Raw genomic sequence first — 20,349 nt, 5'->3', positions numbered from 1 at the left:
TTCAAGTTGCAGCAGTTGACACCAAGTCAAGAAAGGTAATATCTTATTGCACAGTGTCTCAGAGTTCCATATCTCAGGTTTTCTTATCTCTTACATACATGTAAATGTTTAGCCTTGCTTTTTCTTGAAGAGGAAGGTTGTCACTTGGGGATTTGGTAGATAAAGAACATGAATACGCTTCTTTTATTTTTTTTCTATACTGAGCATGAGTTGGAAAAACTTAAATCTTGTGTATTTAAGTTAAAGAATTCCTTACAGATGACATTGTCCTGTAACAAAGTGATGAAATGCAGAAATCCATCCAGGCTTCTCTTCTAGTTGTTCTCGGGGCATCTCTCTTGTTCAGGGCAAAGCTCCAGCTCTTGGAGCCATTTGGGAGGTTTCTAATCCTATTAGAGAGAATGGCAAAAGTTTTCCCTGCAAGTGTTTACGCATCCTTATCAAGTTGAAATGTCTCATTGCTTTGGCAGCTGATGTTTTTCTTGAGAAAGTAACTCTTCTGTAAAAATGACATACTTTCAGTGTGATAAGCCATTCGATTCCATCAGTTTGTTTCTAAGCTTCCTGCCCTGAATCCAATACCTTTAAGGGGAAATAGTTCAGTCATCAGTTACAATATGTACAATGCTCATTTCCATGTTATTTAAATAAGACATGATTATACTTCTTTGCATAGATGCATTCTTTTTACCAGTTAAATCATTTTAATGTAAGCATTTAAGGAGTCATGTATTCTACAAAGATAAATCAATCAAACAGATGGGCAACAAAATGGAACTTGGTCAAATGTGGTAATTTATTATCAGGGAAGGGGACAGGAATGAAATCTGACTGTGATTTCGCTCCTAAACCTAGAATTTCTCCAAAGAGTGGCGATAGGTAGTCACTCTTTCCTTATAACTAAGTCACCCATCTCCATTGATCCAAATCTTCTGTGTCTGTGACGGAGTCCTGTCACTGCAAGAAGGTTAACAACACTGGGAATAACATGCTGGTGGTAAGAAGGTAGATGTTGATTGCTCTTGGTAAACAATAGGTTTTAACTTGGCACGTGGGCATGGTGTCATCCCCAAGGCTGAGGCAGGGACAGTTGAATGCTGCTTGTAGCAGGAGGTGGGGGCTCAAGCAGCAGCTGTCTGTCCTGCAGCTCCTGCTGCACTCACTGGTGGCCACTGCGGTACCTGTGAGTGTCATGTTGTATTGTTTAGAAAACATTTCTTAAGCTTAGGAGGGGGAATCCCATGTGAGTGGTGCTATTTCTGTCCTGGTGTGTGCACAGACAGGAGCCCTGTACTGTGGGATGGAACAGTGTATTGGGAAGGATGGAGGCAAAGTGTTCCCTCACCACACAGCCCACAGGATGCTTGTAGCGGTGCAGTGTTCTGTGGAGGAGCATGAGCTCAGTGTTTCTGATAAAATAATTAATCTAACTTCTGTCCATTTTCTGCATTCTTTATTCCTTAATGCAGCCATCCTGCTTTGCTTTCAAGCTAGTGGTGCAGCTCAGAAGGCTGATTAAATGGCAAGGAAGACTTCTAAATGAAAGGATCCATATCTAGCTACACTCGTTATCAGTTCCAAGAAATTAAATCTACCATAAATGATTTACTCTGAAGCAAATCAAATAGGCATTGGAAAGACGAAGGGCAGAGTGACCGTGAGATCACATCTTGGTGGAAGGAAACAGTGATCAAAAAAGAGACAGATAAAACCCGTCCCACAGATAGCATCCTTACCCAGAGTCTGGGCAGTTACCCTTACGCTTGCCTTGAATATCCTGTAAGTTGTTCCGTGGTGAAGGATGCAATGTTTGTCTCCAGGAATCGGAAATCTTTTACGGCTGGCTGTTCCATAAGGTGCTCTAACACTTAGGTTTTGTCTGTACAGACTGTTGTTCCCCTCTGCAGATTTATGTATTCATTATTCTTTCAAGGATGTGAATATAAAAACCCCTAGAAATTCACCTTTGCTGTTACTGAAGACAGACATAAACAAGCAGGTCAGAGCAGCAGCATTCCTGCACGAGCTGTGGTTAAAATTAATGCAGAGGCAGCCTGTGTGTGACATGCAGTGACTTCCCATCTTCTTCTTTACCTATTCCCCCAAAATCTGTGTGTGTATACATTGCTGTGTGTCTCTTTTTCTCTCTGCTTATACTTACATAGTGCACTTGGTTGCTGCTCATCCGTGTTTCTTAAACCTACCCTGTTCTTAGTGCAGTTGCTCAGGCTTTGTGCCTTGCATATGGAGGTGGGTACGAGGAGGGTTTGGTCCCTTTGTTAGGGATGCAGTGTTGTCGCCAGTTTGGAGGGCATGTGGAGCCTTTAAGAGAGATCTGCAATGTCAGGATGTGCAGGAATACTCACAGCATGTTGCACACCCGCTGCCCTTGTGCATGTGCGGACCCCTGGTTGGTTCAGCCTGCTGCTGGGCAGGCTTATTAGGGTACATGATGCCCTTATGCTCACAATGATAATTAAATCCATTCTAAAAAGCTAATTTCCAAAGCCTCTATTTGATTATTTTTAAAATTCCATGCTGTATGTTGTCCAGATCATCCTTGGGTTTGTACCAATGCAGCAATGATAGCATTTGGTTCGGTACGTGGCACTGGGGAAAGCTGGATGTTGGATCTGTAGCTCTGGTGCAGATGAAATTCAGAGCTTTGGCCAAGTTTTTCAGTGGAATATTCCAAAGGCAGCTGAGGTCAGAAGTCAATGAAATTTTTCGCTGCACTATTTCAGCTTCCCCAAGGGTAAAGTCAGAGTGATGCAGGTTTACTTCGCATTTAGGCTTCCAAATGTTCTCTCTTAACAGCCTCGAGGTCCTCCTGGAAGCTGCGGTAGAGCAGTAAAGCTGTGGCTGTTACTGGGACTTAAGCACCAGATGCAATCACCTACAGCAGCCCATGCAAAATCACAGCTTTCTAACATGCACTGATCCTCCTCCTGCCTTTCTCTCAGGAGCTTCCCATATGTCTGTTTATCTTGCATTTTATTTTAAGTTTTAGTTGGCCTTAATTCACACATTTATAAGAAGTATGTAATTTTTACTTTAAGCTCATTTTTCAAGCCCAAATGGTATGAATATGGAACTTTGTCATACCTCGGTGCATGCTGATGGAGTTTTGATTTGCTGTGGCTGATCTTGAGTGTTAAATTAGCCTGAAGGAAGACCCAAGGCAGGAAATTTCAGTACTTTTAACGGGGAAGAAAATAGGAGATCTGTTCTGAAAACTTTCCATATTCTTCGACTTATCCAGTGAGGTGAAGCTGTGAAATCTCCAATGCACAGACTGCCGTGATGTGTGTGTTCCGAACTAAAAGCAGTCGGATTGCCTGGGCTGTCCAATGCAGGAATTCACATTCATTCCATTTAAATTCCCATTTTCAGTTGTTCATTCATATACAGGTGATGGAGGATTTTCATTGGTTGCTTGGTTAGGTGGGTTTTTAAAGTTCCATTTCTCAAGCCCAAGAAAATAAAACCCAAGCAGGCATTTTCCTGTAAAAAAGAGCTTTCTGACTGCCTGGATAGGCTGCTTTGTGAAAAGGCTGCCAAGTGCAGGCCTCGCTTCTCTCCTTGCATGGATGAGCCCCAAGACAGGCTTCTTCCCACCTCCTTGATTTTCTAGTGGCTTTCTTTCATATACTTTATGAAGAGTCGGATTTACTGCTGGGGGAAAGAGTGAAGGATGGGGCTTTGTTGTGCACTTTATGAAATCAGAGCTGGTACGTTTTGATTTCATACTGTATTTTGTGCGTGGTTACTGATTAACGTGTGCAGATAACTTCCAATTTAAATTGGAAAAATAACTAAAATAAAATGTTGAAAGCAGAGGGTCCTAAAACTTCAGCATCAAGCACGTCTGAAAATCAGTAAATGCTTCGTGGAGTCAAATGGGCAATAAAAATAACAGCACAGGGAGATGTAGGGATTGGTCCTGGGAGACACTGAACTCATTAACCTAAACTCATAAAGTATTTAAGCACCAAATAGTGCTATTAACTCTGGTGGACCTGCTAACCAGGTTAACATTTCTGCCCTCCTGGGCCTTATCATTAACATCGCTCTCTACAAAGCGATGCCTGTACCTGGGGATGGATCAATCAGTGCTCTGCTCTCCACGGACATTTGGTATGTTAGGGGTGAGGTAGTCTGAATTTTGTACCAGCAGTTACAATGCAAAGTACAGCGCAGCTCTTTTTGCAACAAAGAATGTTCCTTCACTTGTGGACTTTCTTATTGTATACGTATATTTATATACGTACAGCTTTGTGGCTTTGTATAATCTTTCTCTGACTGGTGTTAATTGAATTAGTTATGCTGATAGAGTACTGAAAAGATTTGCCTGTGGGAATTTCTCTTCAGTTTTGAGTCAACATTTGATTCATGGGATTTTGTTTTCATTACTGACTTCTTTATTAAAGTAAACAAGATTACTGACAGCGTATACCCTGTAAGCCTTACAAGGAAGGACAGAACATGCCAAAGTGAGGAGGCTGAGATGAACACAGATGGATTAAAGTTTCTGCATTGTAATAGGTGCAAACATTACTTTAGCAAATGTGTCCTTTTTGGATTGCTTGTTTCCTACTGGGTTCATCTCTTGGCTCTGCCGTTCCCCAGCAGCAGTGAGAGCCAGTGGTCAGCTCCAGCTCTGCCATGGGTCAGGCTTCTCTGCCTCTACCACAGTGAGGGTCAGGGCCTTTGTGGGCTGTTGCAAAACTGAATATAAGCCTAACATTGATTGTGTAAGCTCCTTGGTGATTTATTTTTCAAGACTCATTGTCCTGTTACATGTTACTTCTCCAGCTTTTAGTTGCTTGGCTTTGGTTTTTCTTGTTATTTTGCGTAAAGCCTCCTTAATGTCTATAAACACGTATGGTTTTGAACTTACAGAATGTTGCCCACCGAGTCATGAGCTGAATATCAATAACTTGGAGTGCTGGAAGCCAGGACTCAGCTCCAGGCTTGTCTCAGGCCTCGTTTGCTAACCCAGGGCTCTGCTTACAGAGCCATTCTAATCTTTCTTCTGGAGCCTGGGGAGCAAAAGGGATTAGCTCAGCCTGAGCCTGGGGACACCCCAGGGTGGGGGTGACCTCCCTGCGGTGTGTGCAATGGAGATGTGCAGGAATAGCAGTGCAAAGTGCAGCTGTGAAAATGACTGCTTTGCAGATCTCATGCTCTGAGCGTTACCAGCTGAATTCTTCGTGTTCCTTTTGTACAGGATGTCTTTTAAATCATATATTTATCAAGTAAGTTAACCGGAGTTGGTTTATTACTGAAGTTGATTGGAAGCGTGGATGTGAAAGCAATTGCTTTGTGCTTTGCAAACGGCGGACAGGTGAGTTAAATTTTAGGGAAAGCAGGAATGAGGCAGCAAGAAGAGAGAACAACAGGTCTGTCATCTTGAAGGATTAATTTGTGGCACTTAGAAAGCAGCTCAGTAATAAGAAAAAAAAGCTTGGGATTATTTTGATGCCTCTTTCTTCATATCTTACTGTTTGCTTCTTGCTATGAACTGTGATCAACATGGACAGGGGCTGAAGGAGAGCTTCTGTCTCCTCCTTCCCTTAGGTCAGAGATGGCCGTCCCTATGCTGAAGCTCTCCAGTGTCACATTAGTGTAGAACAGGAAGATTTGTGACCCAGTGCAAAATAATAAACCTATTTAATTGCTGTATACTCCTGGGGGAAAAAAAAAAAGAAAAAAAAGAAAAAGAAAATGGATCTGTGAATTTGGCTTACAAATTGGATAAACTTGGAACATCTGTTCAGATTCGATGTTTATAGCTACTGAGCAGCGTGATAACCCAGCAAACCACGTACATTTACATCGATGTTCCACAGAAACAGTGAAAAGCTGTGGTGCTTTCTGTACCAGGCGTATTATTATGTAGGTCAACTAGGATCTGGATCTGTTATTGCAAGTGACATTGCTGGAGAAAAATCAATGGAAAATAAAAGGAGCCTTGAATAAGAATATCATAGGTACCGACGCTGTGTTTAATCCAGAAACAATTCCCTCTGCACCAGCACTGTACTTTCCTTACCTCACCTACTAAATAATGGCAGTAAAAATACCAACTGCTGTTCACCTGAAACAAATAGATGTTTTAAAGTAGTGTAAAAATAGGTAACTGCTATAATGCCAGTAACTTACAGGAAATTTGCTGTGATTTTTCTTAGATTATCTCTCATTTTGCCTGAGTAGTTGGGCCTTTGGAAAACGACCTGCCTTTTCTGAAACCAATTGGGAAATGGGGATGTGGCCGAGCTCTGAGAGGTCCTGGTACCCCATCTCCGTGGGGTGGGGTGGGGATACGCAATTAGAGCAGACTGGGGAGGACAATGAAGGGGTCCTTGGGTTTCATCTGGAAAAGATGCACTAGCTGCTTTGCCATATAAGATATGCTAACATCTGACAAAATGGGTGATTTGAAGATAAAAAATATCTAAGAACATGATTGAAACATTAAAGAAATTGTCCAAAATTGTTCAATTTTTCAGCATATCTTCTTGTGAGTCTGGGGAGTGCTTGAATGCTCTGCTGCCAATGGGTTTGGTCTGCATAATCTGTTCCTGAAACTGGAAAAAATGGGCTGTATTGTCCTGTCCTTTGTATAGATCTGGGCATTTGTGGAATCTCAGGTCCTGGTGACTGCATAAATCAGATATTTGGGGTGGATTTAGAGACAGGAATAACGCTGCTCCCAGAACTGGTAGGAGTACCAGAAAGTGTTTAATGCAGGGTAAGTTTTAACCATACTAGAAGACAAAACACTTGGAATTCATTTCTGTCTGTTAGCAGGAGGGTCATCATTTCACTTTGGCTCACATTCCAGCTGACAGGCAGGTGCCCAAAGGCATTCTGTAGGATATAGAAGGTATGGTCAGTGCCATTGATTTCTTTAACCCTTCCACCTTTGAAGAACCCAAATTAAACGCGACTCAACACTAATAATTCACCAAGCTACCTTGGAGCCAGAAGCTACAGCTGTTGGGACTTTAAACATTAATTTATCCTTTTGTTTAAAAAAAAGTTTTATGAGTTTGTCCAAGGAAGCTGTTTTTCGTCAGAAGAAAGAATGGGGAAAATGTTTTGAACCGAAGGCAAAACCAAAGCGCTGTCAGTACTAATTGTTGTTCCTTCCGTTTCCCATTGGTGTAGCAGTCGTAGTTGCTGGGATTCTGAACGCCAAGCTCTCATTTTGTGCTGCTGGCTTTACTTTTGCCACAGCAGCTTACTGCAGTTGTTTCTTCTAAGTACTTTCAGGTAGTACATCCAGTTGAGTTACAGCGAAGAGAACAAAGATTGATGGCAGGCTGGTTTAATGTAGCTCTTAGCAACAATTTGCAGAGATTAGGAGGTTGTTTTGTTGGACATCTATCACTGGAAGCTTGGGGACTGCTTTCTGAAGTCATTTTGAATTGGCAAGTAACAGATAGCTTTCTTTGATAGCTCTTTTATGTGCAGGTACAGCTAAATGGAAATCAAGCACAAAGAGGAATGGCTCTGTTTATCATTATTTTTGAATTTCTTTAGCACTGGGTTTCACGCATCGCCGCTTTCCAGCCAACGTTCAGCTGCATTAAACAAAGGCACGGGTGGAAGCAGCAACCCACGTGGGCCTCTTCACGGCCGCTTCAACTGTCCATAACATCAGAAGGGTGATCAGAAAGCAGCACATCGATGCACTTTGCAGCAGCATTGCGTTGTATCTGGCTTCTGCCTAAGTAGCAGGAGAATTATGTCTCCTGGCTTCTGCCTAAGTATGAGGGCATTACTCTTCTGAAAGGTAGCTGTCGTGCGCCGAGGGCTGCGAGCTGCTGGGAGGCTTACAGGGATAGTATGAAAGGCAGCAAATGAACCAGGAGTTACTAATGAGATATAACCTGTCTCAGTAAGTATTGATTTGTACGTGTTTTTGTCTAGCCAACTTCAGGGCAATGCTATGGCCTCTAACAAGTCTTTTTTGCAATTTCTTTTGCTCCTGAGCATTGGTGATCTCTCTTATTTTGTGCTCCTATCTAATTTAGATAGAAATATTGAATGAGTCTGAGCTTGGGAAAAAAAAAGGCATCAAACAATCTGTTGTTTTTCAGCAGTTATTACATCATCTGCTTTTGGATTCTGGGGATATTAGCAAATATCAAACCCACTCAGAAGGTAGAACTGATGAAGAAAAATTAAGCATGCATAGAAGCTGTGATCCATTTGCTTACTGAAGTTACAAATAGCATAAATTTCTGCAGTGCTGGGTGTTGTTTACTGGTTACCGGCAGTTGCCAGTAATTACAGCTGATCTTCAGGAAAATAAATGTTTTCTTGTTTTGTTCTTTCCAGTTCTGCATTTCTCCATGTTTGTTTTCTTCTTACATCTTTTCTTTTGCACCGTGCCAACAAAGCCACTACACTACATTTAATCAATCCAGCTCTGCCACAGACGGAGCAGGAGATGCTGCACAGCACTGAACAGCAATGCCCTGGCTGCCCATCAGCGTTTCTTATCCCATCTCCTCAGAAACACTTATTAGAAAACAATATTGTATAGTGGGCATGGGGAAACGTATGTTTTCCATTGGTTTAAATTGTATATGTGCTTTAGGTTATGTTCCATGAGAGAGGTGAGGCAAACCACAGCTATTTCCGCATCTCATCCTTAGATGTTCAATACCCTCATGCAGCTCTTTGCTCTGCTTTAGGTGTTAGTGACGTCTTCAGCTGTTGCAGGGAAACGCAGAACATTGAACTCGCTGTTTTGATAGGTAAAAAGTGTTTCCATTTCTCTTTCAACCCTTGGTGACATGCAACGTTAAACATAAATCCCATCATTCAAATGAATATTCTTGTGTTGCAGCTCTTGTAAGGCTGCAGTACGCTGTGTTTGTCTATAAATTTCTGTGTCATCTGGAGCAGTGTTGAGGAGACCACAAATGCACAGAGTGGGGAAGGAGGAAAAGGGTGTGGGGCTGCTGCCATGAGCACAGCCTGATGCTTGGGATGACTTCAGCCTTCCCCAGGGTCCACCAGAGTTTGGCTGTGGCTTCGCTGTAAGGAGATGGGCTGTACTCAGGGGCAGGAGCAGCAGCAGCCATCCCACAGCAGTGCAATGGGAGACCTCTGCCTGCAGGCAGCCCCTCACCCTGCACGGCTCTGAGGTCTCTGGCCCTGGGCACTTGTCCATACTTAGCATAAAAATGTAATTGTGGAGGTGAAGAGCTCTCATGTGTCAGACGTGGAGTGGTGGATTCATGAAGATAAAAGGGAAAACATGGCGCTACTCCAAAAGCCATCTTCTAGAAGGCAGTTATCTTGGAGAGGCTGTGATGAGGGGGTTGTTGGCTCTCCCGTTCTCTGCATGAGTACTTCCTGTGAAATGGGGCTGGTTCTATTCAGAGAGCAACTCTATTACTGGGAAGTGATTACTGCCTATTTAACATCTTCATTTTTTAATGCAGAAGGTGTTACATCTTCAGGAAAAACAAGACCCTGTGGTGATGGCACAGGGCAGATCCGTGCTGCTGCACTGAGCGAGCCTGGCTGAGCAGCACCTGTCTGGCGTGGTGTGGTTTAAATTACATCTGTGTCTCATGGTTACCTTCTCTGGTCCATCTCATCCTCCCTTCTAGTTCCAATTACTCTTTTTAATTCATTTCTTTCCAAGCTTTTTGAGCTTTTTTCTTTCTAGTAAGCAAGCAGAGGAGAAAAACATGGAACCAAAACTGGTGTGAAAAGAAGGAAGATGTGTTCAAACAATTTTGCTCTACGGTCGATCATGTTTTTCTGCAACTTGCTTTTATCCATCCCTCACTTTTGTACTGACCTTTTAGCAGATTGTTTGGATAAAAGCTTTGCCTGGTGGCTTTATCGTGTCATCCGGATACGCTACCATGATAAGGCTGCTCTCCCTTGAGGAGGTCTGAGGTTACTGGTGGAAGATACTGTGCTGATTGTGGGGAGGCGGCAGCAGGGAATGGAGAGGAGGGGTCCATGAGGCCCAGCATCTCCCTAATGAGACAGCGGGAGAGAAAAAAGGTTCAGCTGCCAGTGATAATTTCCCTGATAACGATAATCCTATGAGTAACGTTCCTGGAGGACAAAGAGGAAATCAGCTCTTTACATGACTTACATCTGAATGTGAGGTTTCTTGGGAGAATTAATTTTACAAATCATCTTTTCTGGATGCATTGCCTGACAGACAGGCTCAAACTTGTATGAAGCATCATTTTATGTATTGGTCCAAAGAAGCGCCTTTGCCTCTGATTCATTGTGAGTCCCTTACGTTGGGGCTGGATGCAACAGTTCCGTGTTCCTCAAAGGAAATGCCTTCCTTTGGAAACAGAAGCCCACCCACTGCTCTGATTTATGTGCTTTAATTACAAGGAAAAACAAGCACCCTCCTGCAACAGTGAAACATTGCATCTGAAGGAGAAGGCCTGCAGCTGAGCTGGGGAGGTGCTGGCTGTACTTGCTGCCATGCCACAGTCAGTAGCAATAGCTTTATTAGTTGTGAGCAAACAGGAATGCGGTTTTGTCTCCTCTAAGTGTTTTCCAGTAGTGTCAGGTAAGGGAGTTTGTGCAGTTTGTTGTATTGAAACACCATCATGAGCTGCGGGATTTTTCTAATAAACTAAAATGGACTTATTGAGGACGTGTGATAAACGAGATTTGATGAGGCTTTAATACAGGTTTTTTTATCAGGAGATATATTAGGAAATGTGAGGCTGAGCGTTATCATCATATCGTTTTCACCATACCCCATTTTTAGTGACTCGGGGTGAATCACTCAAGCTGTCGTTTTAAGAATTCAATTTATTTATTTAAGAGGAAGGAAACTTTTGGAGCACATTCAGTTGAACTTCTAGCTGATGACAAAGCAGAATGGAACACGAAGCAGAGGGTCGAGCTCCCACGTCCTTCCCTTGTCCCAGCACTGCTGTTGCACTGCATCAGATCCATGAGAGCATCGTGCAGTTACACTGTGCTGGGGAGATAACGATGTGCTGGTGCCGAGCTGCAATTCTGATGTTTGTTTTTCTTCTGCTATTCTCAGTGGTACCCGTGTGCTTTTTCAAGAATGAAAGCATATTTAACAATATTTTGTACTGTGCCCCCAGCTATTTCACAAGAGTTGTCTTAAAAGAAAGCCCTTATACTTATTTAAAACCTGTGGGAACATTCATAATATGGTTGAAATGTGGGGGGAAGAAAAAAAGAAAGCAGTTATTTTTCTACACCATCCTCTGCTACAGAGGCACAGTGCCTTGAAGCCAAGGTTACATTAGTATTCTCCAGACCCAGGCAGAGTACACGAACATCTTTGAACCCTGTGTTTCTATATAGAGCCAAACAGCACAACGTGTTTCTCAACTACTGCATAAAATTGAAATAATGAAAATAAAATGAAACAGCCCTTGGAAATAAGAGTCTATGGGGAGGGAGAGGCGTGGATGTCAATGGGCTCAACACGGCGTCAATTAAACCTCTGCTGGGTGATTTCCCAGGGGCTGCTGAGGAGAGAAGCCGTGCTGGGTGGGTGAGTCTGATGTGGGCAGTGGTACTGAGGGTTGGAGGTACATCTGAGGATCGTTGCCATTTTGTTCTCATTCCTATAGTGCCACTGGAAAACACAGGAGGGTACCTCCTTTGAACCTCCTGGATGTGTGCTTTAGCCTCGTTTCTCTCCAGGTTGGATTTAAAATCACGTATGCACGCTGTAATCACCTGACCTCAAAGTTCTCCATTTGCAGCAGTGGTTTCTTCATTAATATTTGAAGCATGTGATTTTTGCTTGTTATCAGCGATATCCCGAGAGACAGCGAGAAAGGCTGTGTAGGAGGGCATTTTAAAAGCTTATCTTTAAAACCAGGGTGTTTTGTGATTTAAAAATTAAATATGGATTAACAAATGGAGAACTGACACTGTCTGGGGAATCAAAATGGAATGTGGAGGGAAAAAGAGCATGACTCAACAAATTGCTTTATCGCAATAAGCCGGAGCTATTGGTGCAGATATGCTGCTCGGGTAGAGTAGAGTGGTTAAAACATCTGACAGTCAGATATTACTCAAGTAACTAGACAGGAAAGTTAATAAAAAATAAAAACAAAGCTCATTTCTTCCAAACAACAACTCTGTTGGAACTGAATGGATTAAATGAGACCGCTTGATATTGCACATATATGTTCTTTTTATCCCTTTTCTGTGCAGAGAACATTGCATGGCGCTGATGAAGGTGCAGTGCTGTGCTGTGGGTGCCAAAACCTTGTGCTTCACCCAGATGTGCTTCAGCCCCATCACTTGGTTGAGTGTTGCTCCATTAGAGAGAAGCAATGCTCTGGCACCAGTCTGGTGCAGGCAGAGGAGCTCCTGCCACATGGGGAGGGTCGCAGCACGTAGGCAGTGCCCAGATGGATCTTAAAGAAGCAAATGATGCTGTGACACGCTATACAAGTAATAGACCTAAAAATCTCAAGTTGAGAGTATTAGTGTCCCTTACTGGTTGTTATGGGTTAAAGGTGTAGAATCCAGTGGCAACTGCCATCTGGCCTTTGTGGAAGGTGTCAGATATCGAGTGGTTCCAGTGAAATAGGTTCCATGACTGCAAAGAAACCAACCTCGATCCCTTTGTGGGTGAGTTACAGCCTGGGAGAGGGAGCAGCCCCTGCTCAGGGCAGGTAGACGTGCTTCTGAGGTCTGTGTGAGAGTTGAGTGGTGCAGTTACATCCCAAAGCACGGGGGTTTAAAAAGCAAGCAAAATTCGTCTTCATACTAATCAATTACACATGTACATTTTAAGCTCTCAAGCTGGGCTTTTTATCTCTTAAACTCCTGCGAGATAAAATACATGGCAATTGAAACAGAGGGCCGCTCAGCACTGTGTAGCTGTAGGTGCGTATTTGCGAGGTGTAGTTGGAAGAGTGTGAAATTTGATCTGCAAATAATGTAAGAAAATTTAATTAAATTTAGACTAATGTGATGAGTACCTCAGCACTAAAGAAAGGGACATATTCAGCATATGAATGTTTTCTTAGCCATTCTTTGTCTGGTCTCTGGTTTCTTGAATTCCAGACTTTCTAGCACTCCCTTCTCATATGAAGTTTCTAGAGGAGGTCTAGGGATCAAGCTTTCTTGCTACGTAAGTATTGCTTAAATATTTATCTGTTGATTTGGGAGTGTGACCTCATTTCTTGCTTCCTGAAGTAACAAGGAGTAGAGGATAAAAAATATTTTGATTCTCTGAAGTTACTGCTGTAAAGTAAGTTTCCTTGCTATTATTCTGTTACTGGTTAGCACAGTAACATCGTGCAGCATGTCCTACACTGATGCAGTGCTGGATGGCAGCCCACTGAACCAGGGCTGCAGCAGACAGACCTCAGGCAGAGTTGACACTCCATCCTTCTCCTGCTCGCACTGTGAAAGTACCTGTCAATGTCTATGGATTCACATCAGCAGCCTCTGTCAGAGAGCAAAGGTTCTTGAGTTCTTGTTGTTTCGGATACCCATTGCACTGGCTCCTTTTTGTCTGGGATGTTCAGTGTGTCAGTGCAGTGTAAACTTCTTGGGGTCTTTAAAACTTAGAGGATGTGGTGGGTATTCTGCACTGTGCATTCAATTAAGGAAAGCACAAGTGGTTTTCTTTCACTATTTAACAATGTAAGTCCTAGCACTGAGCTTTGGACTTTTTATTGTATGCAGCAAAAGCAGAAAACAAATCAGTTTTTCCTTTGTTCTTCCTTCCGTGGAGGAAAGGAAGGGTTTCCTAAAACCTGGTCAGTCAAAAATACAGGCATACTATAGCCACCGTGGCCACTGTTGAAAGGAAAATGAAGGCTTTAAAGATTCATAATGTTTTTGGATGCAGTGGGAGCAGTATGGGCTTTTGCTGCAGGAATGATTTCAGCAGCAACCACTTCTCTTTCAGTTATACACGATAAGTAGTCTGAATATTGACAAGTATGTCACACACCTCTTGAATTTGGTGTCCAGTGAAGAGAATCACATCCTTAATGGGTTGTTCATCAAAAAACCTCTAGAGAAAACAGTCAGTGAAGAGCTTTGTGCTATAAGAACTCATGTATAACCATATTCAGTTCATTCCTGTTGGAGCTGAATGCAGATAGCCATGTACTGGAGGCTGGTGCTCAGGTCAAGCACATCTTTTGCTGATGAAGGGTTGGTGATCCTAAACCTGCATTTGTGCTTGGCCACACAGATTGCAGGTGAATGGAAATGCTGAAAGGCACCCGCTAAGCAAAGACCAGGCCTTGGGCCTGCTGCAAACATTGCTGGGATCACTCAGTGTTGTGGCAGCTTTCATCTGAGAGCTGATGAGGTCTGATGTTCAGGAGCCAGGCTTGGCAGTGGTTCCAAGCCTGTGAAGCAGAGCCTTGCTGCCGAGACAGACAGTGATCCTGGTGCTGTATCCTGCATATCCATCACACAGCAGCAGCACTGCCTTCTCCTCACTGGTGTCCATAGGAACTCTGCCAGGCTGGAGGAGGTGGGCTACAGCTCAGTGCCCTGTGCTCTGCTCTTGAAGGCTGATGAAGAAAGAAGGGCTGAGTGCCCTGTCTTGGCCCTTTGTGCAGACGCTTTTGGCATCTGAGAGCTCCAACCCAGCGTGGTACAAAGCCAGGGGGCTCCTGCCTCATGCTGAGGCCACCTCATGGGGTCTCCACAGCACCTGGCCCACTTGTACTGTAGCTGTGATATGCAGTGTTCACCCGACATAGAATCATGGAATGGCTTGGGTTGGAAGGGACCTCAAGGATCATCAGGTTCCAACCCCACTGCCTCATGCAGTGCTGCCAGCTGCTAAACATGAGATAAGGCGCTGCTGGGCTGAAACCTGGACTGCCTCCCAAGAGCTCGCTCCTTACTTCTGTGCCTTTTACAAACGTTTTGTTGCAAAGCTTTGTTAAAATGAACTGATTATCTGTGGGCAGTATATAAGGAGGTGTTTTTTGCAGTGCTGAGACAGTGTTTTTATTGAACTATATTGCATTTTTAGTATTCATTTGAGAGCGTGTTATTAAAGCGCAGTATTGTACATTAAGAACATTACTCCAGTGTCCAGGAGATGAGGCTTATGAGAAAGCAAAGAAGAGACCAAAGACTCTTTAGTGTTTTGTTTCTATTTTTTATATCCCTCATCCAAAGGATGGAAAACTGTTCTGTTCAAATAATTCTTTTACTGAATGCATTTTTCAAGACCCAGAAATCAGTGGTCAATCTGCACATCTGCAGCAATGCCTTTGTCTCACTGCAGTGAGACCGAGGGCTCAGGAACCCGGGTAGGACCTAACAGAGAAGTGTCTGTTGGTGTTTCAGTCATCACAACTGTCGTCTGCCCATCCCATCTCCAGAGATGATTTGCATTTGAGACTTTGGAATGATGTGCTTATGTGTGCTTTTAAGAGATGTGTGAGTCAGAGCTTGATTCAGCTTTCACCAAAGCGCTGTGAGATATGGACATGCACGGGGTAATGACAGTTTGCTAATGGTGTGTCATGAAATTGTCTGTCTGTAAAATTAGACCACGTGTAGTTTGATTCCTTTGTAATCTCTGTAGGGAAGGGGCCTGCAGTGCTGCAGAGCTGAGGGCTGGGGCTGTGGGAGCAGCGTTGCTTATGGTTTCAATTAAACTTGGGAAGCAGCGTGCAGGATAACACGTGCTGATTAGAGAACAGCTCCCTGGATGAGGACTTAGGATGGCTGCTGAAGCATCCAGAGAAGAGACCTTCATCCTGCTTGAAGTGTATAGGAGTAATGAGTAGCTTTGAGACAGGAGAAACTGGAGGTTGAACAAAATGATGTGGAAGCTGCTGTCTTTTCCTCCGATCCTCTTTGTCTCCCAGCCTGATGTCCTGCTGCCTTTTGTTTTCCTAACCAAACAGTTGATCTTTGCAGAGCTCTGGTCCCACATCTTGCTTTTTGTCCTCCCTACCTCAAAGCTCGTGAATTCCTATTGTTTGGATTTCGTGTTCCTTATATCCCATGGAGTTTTTGCAAGCCTGACACTTGGTTCATGACAGATATTTCTTATGTTGTGAATGCTGGTCTCTTCTTTGGTGGAAAAATTAGAAAACAGGCTTCCTTCCAAAAGAATACTTAAAAGGTTTCTAATCCTCCCTCCCTTCCCACCCAGATTTGTCATTTTGTCATTGCTATACTCTGGATTTCTCATTCTTTGAAGAACTGACAAGTCTTTACTTGCTCTTACAGATATATAGCAACCAAGAAAATGCCATTAGCTGAGAGAAGGCTAAAATACTGTGCTACCTCTCCAAGAAAAAAAATGAATTAGGAACATGGGAACACTCCAAATTGTACTTAGAAAAGCTTCATCATTAGAGATCATTTTGTGCTTGCAATTTATAATGATTCACTATCCAGAGGTGGCATCATTATTTCTAGGGGGGAAATATCCTGCAAGAACAGCACAGCACTGAGCAGTCTCCTAAATTACAGAGTGGAGCTCCAAGAGGCAGTTCAGACAAATAAAACCGTGTCATAGAGCACAGGATTCTTTAGTGAATGTGAAGGTTGCAGGAAATTGCTTTTTGCAAGGGAGCCAAGCCAGCCTGGGCAGGCATTGTTTGTGAGCAGTGTTGCATTCAGGAACTGGGGGAGGCAAACAAGGCTCTGGGGATGAGAGGTGGGTGAGCTGGTCCAGCCTCACTGTGCCCAGCAGGGGATGGGTCTGTGCCCCAGCTCTGTGCTGGCTCAGGGTCTTGGCAATGTTACCTATGATTGAGCCTGAATACATCTCAATCTTAATGCCAATTTAGAGGAAAACAAAATATCTCATCGGTGTGTTTTTTAGTTGATGCACTGGAACGAGCTCTTTGTAAACTTTGTAAGCAACCCTGAGGTTGCTGCCTGCTTCCTAATGGTTGCCCCCTACCATGGTTCTGCCTCCCACTGCTGGGTGTGTTCACAACCAGTTTGGAACCAGGGGGAGCTCCCTGGAGCCCAAAGTTTCCTCCCACAGCATGGAAGTGCTCTCAGGAGTTAAGATGCTCTCCAGAGGTCCCTTCCCACCCCCGTGGTTCTGTGATGCTGGAGATGGCTGCATTGCTTTGTTCTCAGTGCAAAGTTCAGTTTAGGGCACCAAATTTGGCAGTTCGGAGGGTTTATGAACCAGCTGCAAGGCTAAGATCCTTAGCAGGTGTTCTGTGTTGAGCACAGCTCTAATTTGTATCATTGCTTGGCTGTGCCTGGTGCTTTTAAACATGGTATTTTGGGTGCTTTGTTTCTGTCTCTTTCCATAGCCAGAGATTTCACCGCCTACAGTTGTTCCTAAAGAAACTGTGTTTTCTGAAGTGTTCTGACACTATTTCTGAGAACTTTGCCTTTTCTATATTTATGCACAACACAGCGGAGTTGGTCTTAAGTCTGACTAAAGCAGAGTCTTAAAGGCAGAGGGAGGGACACATTATTTTTGCCTTCTCCCTGTATGAGATTATACAAATCGTTTTGCATTGCAGCGATCATCCTATTGATCAACAGATGCACCCAAGGCTTCTTTACAGACCTTTAATTACATTCATTGCAACATAATTCTGGTGTCTGAATTTGGAGCCTCACTTTTCTGTTGGATAATAGGCATTTCTTTCTCGAAATTGGCATGCGGTAAAAGTCTACTCATAAACAATGTTATTTAGTTGGGAGTTTGGTTCTTCTGAGTCCAAGCCTGGGGTTTCATCTGGAAGTTCTTCAGAATGGCTCAAATGTACTTTTGGTCATACAAAGTTTAGGACACTGATAAATATGGAGTCCCTTCCCTGCAAACACCTCATTTGAGTCTGGTTCAGATGCTTTGGAGCATTGTGATGTGGGCAAACATGCTCATGAGCATGGATGGCTGCTGTACCATCTGCATCTTCTGCATTTCCTGCCTAGCAATCAGAGCATTCCTGAATCCTTGAAAATGATTATTTTTACCACCTATAACTTAATGCAGTGCCCAAAGACAGTCCTGATTTTTGTATACTGCTGGGGTTTGTCTGCCGTAGCAAAGGACAATTTTGAGGTGACAAAACATACAAGGAATGCCATGAAATAGAGAGCTATGCTATGACACAACAGAATTGAGCATTAATGAATGACGTACTTCAGTTTTTAGTCTTCTGTGTCAGTTTGCCTTCTGTTATTTGATCATGATGTGATCTAACATGAAAAGATGAGATGACAAACCACCAAACTTGAAGCTTTAAAATGATTCTGTCGAATCTTCCCATGCGGGAGGTTTCTAGGTGAAGGCTGTTGCGTATCCACAAGGTTGGTTTCCATTGGATGAGTTGGTGCAGTTCTGTGTTTTAATGTAATTTTATTACTGGGGCACACTTTGTTTTTGCAATTGAATTATGATCCTGTGGGGACTTAATTTTAATCCCCTCCTATCTGCACATCAGTGCAGCTGTAGACTTGTTTTACTGGCACACGGGGGGACACCATAACTCTTGGTACCCGCATTGTTCTCCATTCCTATTAAAGGAACAGATCCTAATACAGAGCCTTGTTAGAACTTTAATTTCAGACATTGAGACCCAACTGCCATTTCTGCCTCTCCCCATACGTTGGGATTTTTGGCTTAAAGAACAGACTGGTCAATGCTCAGAGTTCAGCCGTGTAGTCAGGATTCATTTTTCTACCTTTGTTTATTGTGAGTTTCCATGTTTGGAAACAGCTCTGGAAATTTTCGAGGTTTAGCTGCTGCAGTTCTTCCTATTTCCTGCAGGAGGCTGATAACGCAGGGATGGGTAATAACCTTTATCATTCCAGTTCCTCTAAGACCCAATTCTGCTTCGTAGGAGCTGTCCTTAATTGAGGTATATAGGTCTCTGGCAGTTGCTCATACTGAAGTTACACATCAATTGAACTGAGAATTCCTTTTAATAATTAGAAACGGCCACTCTAACTTTCTGAAGCAATGTTTTCAATGTCGCTGAAAGTGTGTTCCCCAAAAAGGGAGGCTCTGCAGAGAAATCACCTGAAAAAGTGTTAGATTGTCTCCTGTGCTACCTGGTAATCCAATTAAGGAGTGATAAGAAAAATAGCTCTTGGAAAATTTCAGGGAAGCAGAATAATGTACTTAGTGTTGTACCAGAATCAAAATACCACATAATCACAGGTATCCATGGATACTGGAGCAACACTTTGATTACCAGATACATCCATTACCCTTAAATACCAGAGCTGGGTGTTTAATGCCCTGAACAATTTGATGCATGACTGCATGAACTTGCACAGAGAACTCTCTGGAGGTTTTCCTTTCGCAGGCACAGCACATCACCCATCAGTGGGTGAACCAAGGCAGCCCTGGTATTTTTTACAGCTCCTTCTCCTGAGCCCCTCTGTGCTTCACAGCTATCGCACAACGGGTCATTTTCAGCCTATTTTTGTTAACCTGCCTATCCTGTTCTACTCCTGAGACCCGAACTTGCGATCACCATCTCAGCTCTTTTCTTCACTTCAGGACTTTGTTTCTGTTTCTAATGGAAGAGGCTCAGGGGAGACCTTATTGCTCTCTATAACTTCCTGAGGGGAGGTTGTAGCGAGCTGGGGGTTGGCCTCTTCTCATGTGTCATTAGTGATAGGACTAGAGGGGATGGTTTCAAGCTGCACCAGGGGAGATTCAGGCTGGACATTAGGAAATATTACTTCTCAGAAAGGGTGGCCCGGCAGTGGAATGGACTGCCCAGGGAGGTGGTGGAGTCACTCCCCCTGGAGGCGTTCAAGGAATGATTGGATATTGTGTTGAGGGATGTGGTTTAGTGGGAGCTATTGGTAACAGTTGAATGGTTGGACTGGATGGTCGTTTAGGTCTTTTCCAACTTCGGTGATTCTGTGATTCTATAATCTACAAAAATGACAGAAAACTTCAGGTTCTGGTCCAGCACCTCCCTGAGTTTGGGGATGTTTTGGGAGGACGGCTCCCTTCTTTCCTTTCATGCTCATTGAACGCTGGTGGTTGAGGTGAGATGAAGTGCTGGGCCTTCAGCAGCCCAGCAGAAGGGGCCCGACTGTGCTGTGTTTGGTTTGTTGGCAAAAACAAAAAGAACAAGAAATCAGGAGGCACTGTTAATTTTGGTAGAAACGTTCACATTTCTGTTTACTCAGTGCTGCCAGTGGCTTGCAGCAAGGGGAATTTGAACGCTTGGAACAGTTTGAAACCATTGGGTCAGTTTGCCAATGTGGCACAAACCTCTGGGAAAACTAGAAGCTAGGAAACAAAATAATTTTCAAGTAATTATTGGAGGAAATGGTCGGCCTTGTTGTCTCCTCCTTTCTGTGGATTACTCTGCATTTCTTGTGGCTTACTTACTGGACAAAGGCACA

General features: G+C 43.4%; 1 protein-coding gene across 13 annotated transcripts in view; it reads left to right on the top strand.

Moving 5' to 3' along the window:
* Nucleotides 1-20,349, top strand: part of GRM7 (glutamate metabotropic receptor 7) — a 210,660-nt gene that overhangs the window by 83,519 nt on the left and 106,792 nt on the right. The gene's annotated exons all lie outside the window — the stretch shown is intronic.

The sequence above is a fragment of the Coturnix japonica genome, chromosome 15, assembly GCF_054131305.1.
Source record: "Coturnix japonica strain WE chromosome 15, WE-NBRP24, whole genome shotgun sequence".
NCBI lineage: Eukaryota > Metazoa > Chordata > Aves > Galliformes > Phasianidae > Coturnix > Coturnix japonica.
This window is presented reverse-complemented; position numbering and strand designations above follow the sequence as displayed.